The following is an 8,635-nucleotide window of genomic DNA, read 5'->3' on the forward strand; positions in this document are numbered from 1 at the left end:
AAAATAATTCTAACTGCTGAGAAAGAGCTGACCTTTTCATGCTCCGGACATCACCAGAGACTTCTCCCACTACTGCCGGTTGCCGCCAGCCCCGTATTGCTGGTTGCTGCCGGCCCCCTCCCACTACTGCCGGTTGCCGCCAGCCCCCTATTGCTGGTTGCTGCCGGCCCCCTCCCACTGCTGCCGGTTGTGGTTTGTGGTTTCTGCCTTTAAAAATCGCCTGTAAGCTGAGCTTGGGGCTGCTGTTCTCTCTCTCTCTCTCTCTGAGTGAGGCAGGAGCCTCGTCTGTGCAAACGATTAAATCCTCTTGCTTGTTGCATCTCCTGGTCTGAGGACTGAGTTATTGGGGTGCAGCCTCCCATGGATGTTGGGTACCCCAGTCTGGGGGTCCTACAGTAATCTTTCCACTACTGTGTCATTTATAATTAAATATCCAACAGGGAGCTAGGAAAAAGTTCCTGGGTGAGCTCCTTGCTAAGGTAATGGTGTGGTTTGGGTTGTCCACCTATACAGCCCACTGACACATCACCTCCTCACACCTCAGATGTAACGGTACTGTCATTCACAAATGCGTACTTCCCTCCATGTTCTCCAAGCTTCCCAACACCCAGGCCACTAAACAGTCCCCTCAGGTAGCTTCATGACCCACTGTGCTCCCCTCACACAGACAGCTCCTCAAGAACCCACGATGCAGTGGGTTCTAAGAGCGACTATGTTGTCATAATTAATACTTCCTTGATTTGTTCTCACAACAGGTTTATGACAGGTTTTCTTACTACATCAGTGTATTTCCCTTTCTTAAAGAATGAATTCACATTATCCTGGAATCAACAACCTGGCTCCTGGGAATTAAAAAAAATTAAAACATTTGTTTATTTATTCATTTATTTATTATTTACTTATTATTTAATTAATTAATTATTTTGTGTGTGTATGTGTGTATACAGTTAGGATCCTGGGAACTCAATGGCTACCAAAGCCGTCCCAAGTCAGTGGATTTTGTGTTCTTGTTTTGTGAATCTGAAGAATGAAATTCATGGGAGCACAGAGAGTGAGTTTCAGAGAGAAGCTTAGAGAGAGAGAGAGAGAGAGAGAGAGAGAGAGAGAGAGAGAGAGAGAGACTGTAAAGCAGGAGGGGTCCCAGGAGATAAGGTTAGCATCCAGCTGCTATTCTGGGGACTTTTTAAAGGACTTAGGACAGAAACTGCAGTGTGGTATGGGGAGGGGGAGGAGCTGAGCAGTCCAGTTGGCCCATCCAGGTGTACAGTTGCCTCCTCTTACTTTCAGTCCCATAGGCACATATAGCCTTTAGGCAGAAGTGCTCACTTCAGAGATAACAAGGAATCAGGAACCAGAGCTCTCTTCTGGCTTTTCTGGCCTCCAGCAAAGACATTCTTGGAACTGTTGTTTGGGGTTCCTGTCCTGCCTGAACAGTTTCTGTTTCCTGTTCTCATCATCACTTGCAACCGGGTTCTGGGGATGGAACTCAGGTCATCAGTCTTGATGACAAGCACAATTACCTCTTGAACCATCTTGCCAGCCCACTGGAAATTTCCATACACACCCAACAACATAAGCCCCACCAGACCTGGCCTTTCTTTGTGGTATCAGTCATACCTGTGTGGGAATGTTACTTCATTGCTTTGGAGACAGAACTTTTTCCACTTAAGAGAATGTCTTTTTGGGTCCAGGCTACATTATCTGCCCCTGTGAGCATTTCTTTGACTGCTTTACTTGCCTCTTATTCCTAGTGTTACTTTTCTAGAAAGCAAGAGCCTGAACCAGGAAAGAGGACCAGACTAGAAAAATAGAGATTCGGGATAGAGTGTTTGCTTAGCATGCGCAAAACCCTGGGTTCCATCTCAGTGGCACACGTTGTTAGGATGTTCAGGACCATCAGGACCACTCAGACTCAAAAAGTTCTGAAGCAGCCGAATCTATTTACCTGGCAGGGCAGCAGTCTCTGAGCCAATTTAGGGAATGCTGCCCTAACTGGAAGGAGATGGGAGCTTTTCAAAGGTAAAGTCCAAAAGGTAAAGTCCTTGGTACAAGATTTAAGCTTTTACAATTTTAATAGAATTTTAAAGAAAAATCTTCAGGGGGGGCAGGCAAGCTGGCAATCTTGGCAGCTGTCTTAAGGAAGAGAATGGTGGGAAGAAGGAAAGAAAGCCATGAATCCATGTAGGTTTACAGCCTGCATGGAGGTCAGACAGGTGGCTGACTGGTAGCCACATGACTGGGAGAAGGAAGCTTTAGAAAAGGTAAAGAAGTACAAGATGCTAGGGGCAGCCCACAGCCTTGAAGGAAAGCATGTTTAGAAAAGGGATATAAGGGGCTGGAGAGATGGCTCAGGGGTTAAGAGCACTGACTGCTCTTGCAGAGGACTCAGGTTCGATTCTCAGCACCCACAGGGCGGCTACAAACCATCCTTAACTCCAGTTCCAGGCGAATCCGAAGCTCTCTTCTGACCTTCGCAGCATTGCATGACACAGGTGCACTCACATAAATGCAGGCAACACACTTATACACATAAAATAAAAATAATAGCCAGGCGTGGTGGCACATGCCTGTAGTCCCAGCGCTTGGGAGGCAGAGGCAGGCAGATCTCTGTGACTTCAAGGCCAGCCTGGTCTACATAGTGAGTTCCAGGACAGCTGGGGCTACATGGAGCCCCTGCTTCAAAAGACCAAAAAATAAATAATAAATAAATAAATAAAAATAATAAATAAAATATTTTTTAAAAAAGAAAAGGAGAAATTATGCTTGTCTGAAGATTCAGAAGAACAGGAAGACTTACAGACTGCATGACTATGGCTGGTCCAGAAGTTCTGCGCTAGGAGGCAGGATACCAGGCCGGAAAAATTCACTATCTCATTAACCCACTAGGTATTCTGCCCATCTATTTAGCATAACATAAGGTGAACCCGCCTTCCTAGGGGTGGTCCTATAATTAGACGATTGAGCAGTGAAACCGGAAAGGTGAGTCTGTCTTCTAACAAACTAGAGATTTTATAGTCTTGACCAGTTAAACTTATGCAAAATGGAGGGGCTCAGGCTATTACACACATTTATAATCCCAGCACTCAGGAGGTAGAGGCAGGAGGACCAGTAGACCTTGGCTACACAGTGAGTTTGAGGCCAGGCTGGGTTTTGGGAAATCCTGTCTTAAATAAAGGAAAGGGTGTAATAGAAATCTAAGTATATGATTGTGGGGCTCAAAGAAGAAAGGAGTTTAAAAAAACAACGAGCTTGCCTGGACTTGGGTGACTGGGAAGAAATATGGTTTACAAAAAATAAAACAAGATTCATTTGGCTTTGCACATCAGGGTTAAAATACTAGCAATGATCAAAATTGAGCTACTGGTCATTGAAAACCTTTACAGAAATGAAAAAGGGATGCTGGGTCAAGGGGAAATACTTGGAAATTATTTTCAGGGGCAATAACAGAGGTGTGGGAACTAAAGGAATAGAGAGAAAGCTGGTCTGAGGGTACAGTGATGTGCCATATGGTCTCTGAGATGAGAGGCAAAGCCCCATACCAAAGAAATAGGGCAGGGACAGGCCACCCAGGTGAAATGACAGATTTTAGTTTTCCTAAAGATGACTTGATTTTGACCCTTAACCTAACATCTCATTTCTAAGATGTTAGAGTTCTGATTTGGGGAATCTATTGGTTCTCCATTCAAACTGAGTTCCTTTGATTACAAGTCTTGATACTCATTGGTGTGAAATCTGTTGATTTTTTTCGTTAAAACAGGCATTCCTTCCTTATAGACTTAAAGGTTTATGAGAAAAACAAAACAAAACCAACAACATCAAAATTAGTTTATAGAATTCTTTTTAAAAATTTATAAAATTAGAACAAAAAGTTAGTGCTGGAGATTGAACTCAAGGTTTTATCCTCGCGTAGCACGCACCCTAACACTAAGCTACAACCCTATCCCAGGCCATAGAATTTTTGTTGTTTGATTGTGCTTTTTCAGACTGGAGTCATACTCCATAGCGTACACTGACTTCAAGCTCACAGCAATCCTCCTGAATTAGCTTTCTTAAGTGCTGGGATTACAGGCATGAGCCACCATGCCTGGCTCAAATGATAGAACTTTGGAAGATTGTGTCTGCTGAGACAGGGTTTTCAGGTGATCTAGCAAAATATTAGGGATGAGTTCTGGGGCTGGAATAAGGTGTGTTTAAAGTGCACTCAACATGCCGGGCGTGGTGGTACACTCCTTTAATCCCAGCACTCGGGAGGCAGAGACAGGCAGATCTCTGTGAGTTCAAGGCCAGCCTGGTCTACATAGTGAGTTCCAGGACAGCTGGGGTTACAGGGAGACCCTGTCTCAAAAAGGATAAAAAAAAAAAAAAATACACTCAACTTGACAAAGTCACAGCTTAAAAAAAAATCCTGTCTAGCACAGGGATTCTTTTTATTTTTACAGGAACTTATTGAAGTAAATATTACTTAAAATATATGTATATTTTAAAACTAATGCAAAGGGCCAGAGGGATGGCTCAGCAGGTCAATGCACTTGCCATCAAGCCCAACAACCGGAGTTCGACCCCTAGTATACACATGATAGAAGGAGAGAACCAAATCCTGTATGCTGTCCTCTGACCTCCACAAGAATGCTGTGGCATGCGTGTTCACTCCCCACTCACACAGATAGACAAATTTGATAAAAATAGTGCAAAAATTCACAAATGTGGGCATATTAAAGGCCAAATATGATGCATTTGTGAATGAATGTCCCTTCTTAGCTCTCAGAATACACATCCACTCATACTTGCATATGTCTTTTCTATAAGTGACTTGCCCAACTTACACTATCCTATTCCCCCTAAAAATAACAAGCAGGGACTGAGGGATGACTCAGTGATGAAAAGCATATACTGCTCTTGTGGAGGAACTGAGTTCTCAAGCATCTATAACTCCAGTTCCAAGGGATCTAACGCCTTCACAGACACATAAAGAAAAGCAACATAAATCTAAAAAAATCACAAGCAACAGCAATTGACAATGACAGTAATGAATGTTTGAGCAGCACATCCACACATGCGTTACATCCACATGCCCAGGGTCAGAAGTCGGCAGAGGAGCACTACCAGCCTCACGATATAGAGGAGTCACTTGCCTAAAGCCCCATAGCTGCACTTATCCTTTTACAGTATTTCTGATGAGATTTCCAACAACAGGGTCCCCCAGCCCCTGAAAGGTGTTCTACAGAGCATGTCCACTCAAAGCTTGGATTAGATACAATTAAAGTCCACAGTGCAGTTACCTAGTGGTTTTCTTTCATTGGCAACAGGGTGGTCCTCTTAGCTTGATATGTTAAATGTCTAGATCACACCTTAAGTGATGATAGTGGAAGCCACAATGAAAATTTCATAGCTGATGGCTCTATACTTGCTAATATGGTAAGTGATGGGAGTGGGCTGGGGGGAAATGTAGCTCAGTGGTCTAGCACTTGCCTAGCCCGTGCAAAGCCCTGGGTTCCGTCCTATCACCACAAACAAACACACAAAGCTAACATTGGGCACATCCACTACTGGATAATATACTAATAAAGAAACATTTGGAGATGATATGCAAGCTTTATATTGAAAGTAGTACTATTACGCTTAGTTTCTGAGACATTTTTTTCCCTCACATTTTATTACATAGAAACAGGCATTTATCTTACAACTTCTTGGATCATTGACTTAGTAAAAAGCAGTAAATAGAAAGTCAATAAAACCAGCTTCTTGTCTTCCCCTGTTTCCCCATCTAGAGCAGATCATTTGAATTTCTCTGAATATGAAGTGACAAAGTTTACCATGGACTTCACAGGAGAAGCTCTTAATAAGGACTAACATTTACTGTGGGTTTATTCTACTCCAGCAACTGTTCCTAGCACTTTGAGAGGTGTTTTCTCATTTGATGCGCACACAGAAACTTGGGAAAGTCCTATAAATATCCCAGTTTTACAGATGAGCAAAGTTGAGACTTGGGAAGTTCAAACGAATATAGCTCAGGATAAATGCCAGTAGATGGCAAAGCTGGGAGCTGAGCTCAGCATTCCCAGGACAGAGGCTCCCTGGTTAACCAGTACTCTTGATGCTCACTACATCTGTACCTAGCACCATTTTCTTTCTTCCTTTCCAATTCTTCCTATGGTTTTCCAGTCAAGTTTGACTTGTAAGCACAGATATCTTCAAGACTATAAATTTGGAACCAGTGAGGACTGTGGAACATCAGCTATACAAGTGATACAATTCTTAGCCTGTTTGTGCACAGGTGCACACACACATACACAATATACACACATATACACAGACACATACGCCCATACAGACACACACACAGACATACACCCCCACACACCACACACACACACATGCACACACACACAAAAATATAGAGACACACACATTCACAAATACACACAGATATATACAGACACAAACACAGAGACACACAGAAACACATAAACAAAACATACATACAGAGAAAGACACACACACATGCACAGACATAAACAAATACACACAGACACACACATCCACACACATAATACACATATCCACATATCCACAGAAACACACATATACCCACCCACATACACACACAAAGACACATACATATACACACATACATAGAGGCATATACACACAGACTCACACACATACATACAAACATACACACACAGAGACTCAGGCACGCACACATACACACGCAGACATACACTTATACCCCCCATCCAAACATATACATGCACACACATACATACGCTCCCACACATATACACACTCCCCCACACATATATACACACACCCCTAAACTGACTTTTGCATTACTTCTTGTACAGTGGCAGAAAATTAAATATCAAATCCAATTAAACAAATTAAACAAGGAGAACAATATACAACCCTGGATTGACTTTTTAAGAAGTAAAGCAATGAGGGCCTGGAGAGATGGCTCAGTGGTTAAGAGCACTGGCTGCTCTTGCAGAAGACCTGGGTTTGAGTCTCAGCATACACATGACAGCTAACAACCATCTGTAACTCTAGTTCCAGGGGATCTGACACCCTCTTCTGACCTCTGTGGGCATTGCACAACACGAGTGCACTTATATGCTGGCAACATGCAGGCAATACACTCATATACATAAAATAAAAATAATAATTTTTTTTAAAAAAAAAAGTAAAGCAATGAGCTGGAAAGATCTTGATTAAGAGCACTGGCTGCTCTTGCAGAGGGCCTGGGTTTAATTTCCAGCACCCACATAGCAGCTAACAACCATCTGTTAACTCCAATTCTAGGAGATCTGATGACCTTTCTGGCCTCTCCAGGCATTGCATGACACAGGTGCACTTCCATACATGCAAGCAAAATACTCATATATACAAAATTTTAAAAAAATAAAGCAAAACTGCAAAAAAATGAATAAAGCAAAAAAAAAAAAAACCCTAAAATTTGTTAAATGTCTTAAAACTATTGACTTCAGCTCTAAGGGATTTCTTTTTCTTTTCTTCTTTTTGTAAAAAAGATTTTCCTTTTTTGTGTTTTAAATTTATGTATATGTGTGTCTGTGTGTGTCCCCCTGGAACTGGAGTTGCACATAGTTATGGGTCATTTGACATGGGTGCTGAGAATCGAACTCGGGTCCTCTGGAAGAGCAGTGCATGCTCTTAACTGATTAGCGATCTCTCCAGCTCCACCTTCTTTTTTTGGAGACAGGTTATGTTGTATTGCCCAGGCTGACCTTGAACTCATGCATATAAATGATCTGCCTCAGTCTCCTGCTGCAGTAGCTGTGACTGCTACTGCAGTTAGAGCACCCAGCGAGAACTCTACACGCTTCCAAGTAGTGATAGCCATTCCAGATGGGTTACAGCAGAACCTGCAAAAACCTCAAAACCGACAACAGAGGTGGGCAGGAGCAACTCTGTACTCCCTGGTCAGATGTCCACAACAATTCTATAGAACTCCTTTCTCCTGCCTTTGACTTTATATTGTCTGTGTTGGGGAGGGAATCAGGGTCCCATTTTACAGATAGCTGAATTTAAGCTTCAGGATATGTCACTTGTCCATTACTTTTTGTCCATTGGTTTTTTTATAGCACCAGCACTTAGGAATGGATGGATGGGGACCTAATCACACAGCCAATGCACACCCTTAATTTCACTAGATCTTTCCAAGGCCCAACCCTTGACTTTATACACAATTTTATGTTTTCTTAACAACACTCCAAATTCCATAAACATCACCGCCATACCAACCCAGACCCACATGTGGAGGTGTTAGGGAAAGAGGAATTTACTGCTTGGTTGAATTTACTGCTTGTAACTGATTAACTCAACTGGAGACACAGGCATCTGGAGATAGGGGCAAGTGCTGCAGCCCCCGGAGCCTGACCTGTCTGATCTGTGTCGTGTCATGTAGGCATGTCTGCTTACACAAGATAACAGGGAAGGGTTGTGCCAGGCACATACCACCCATCCCTCCCCGATTGGGACACCTGAAGGGAGTTGTAACATTTTTCTTGAAGTTATTGGTTTGTGAAATGCTTGCTTTGAAACTATTGATTGTATAAACGCGGGCTTTTGTGTAACGGTTGTGGGAGCCTATATAATCTTTACCTGAAATTGCCTCGGG

This window comes from Nannospalax galili, unplaced genomic scaffold, assembly GCF_000622305.1.
Source record: "Nannospalax galili isolate Female #2095 unplaced genomic scaffold, S.galili_v1.0 scaffold1181, whole genome shotgun sequence".
Lineage (NCBI taxonomy): Eukaryota > Metazoa > Chordata > Mammalia > Rodentia > Spalacidae > Nannospalax > Nannospalax galili.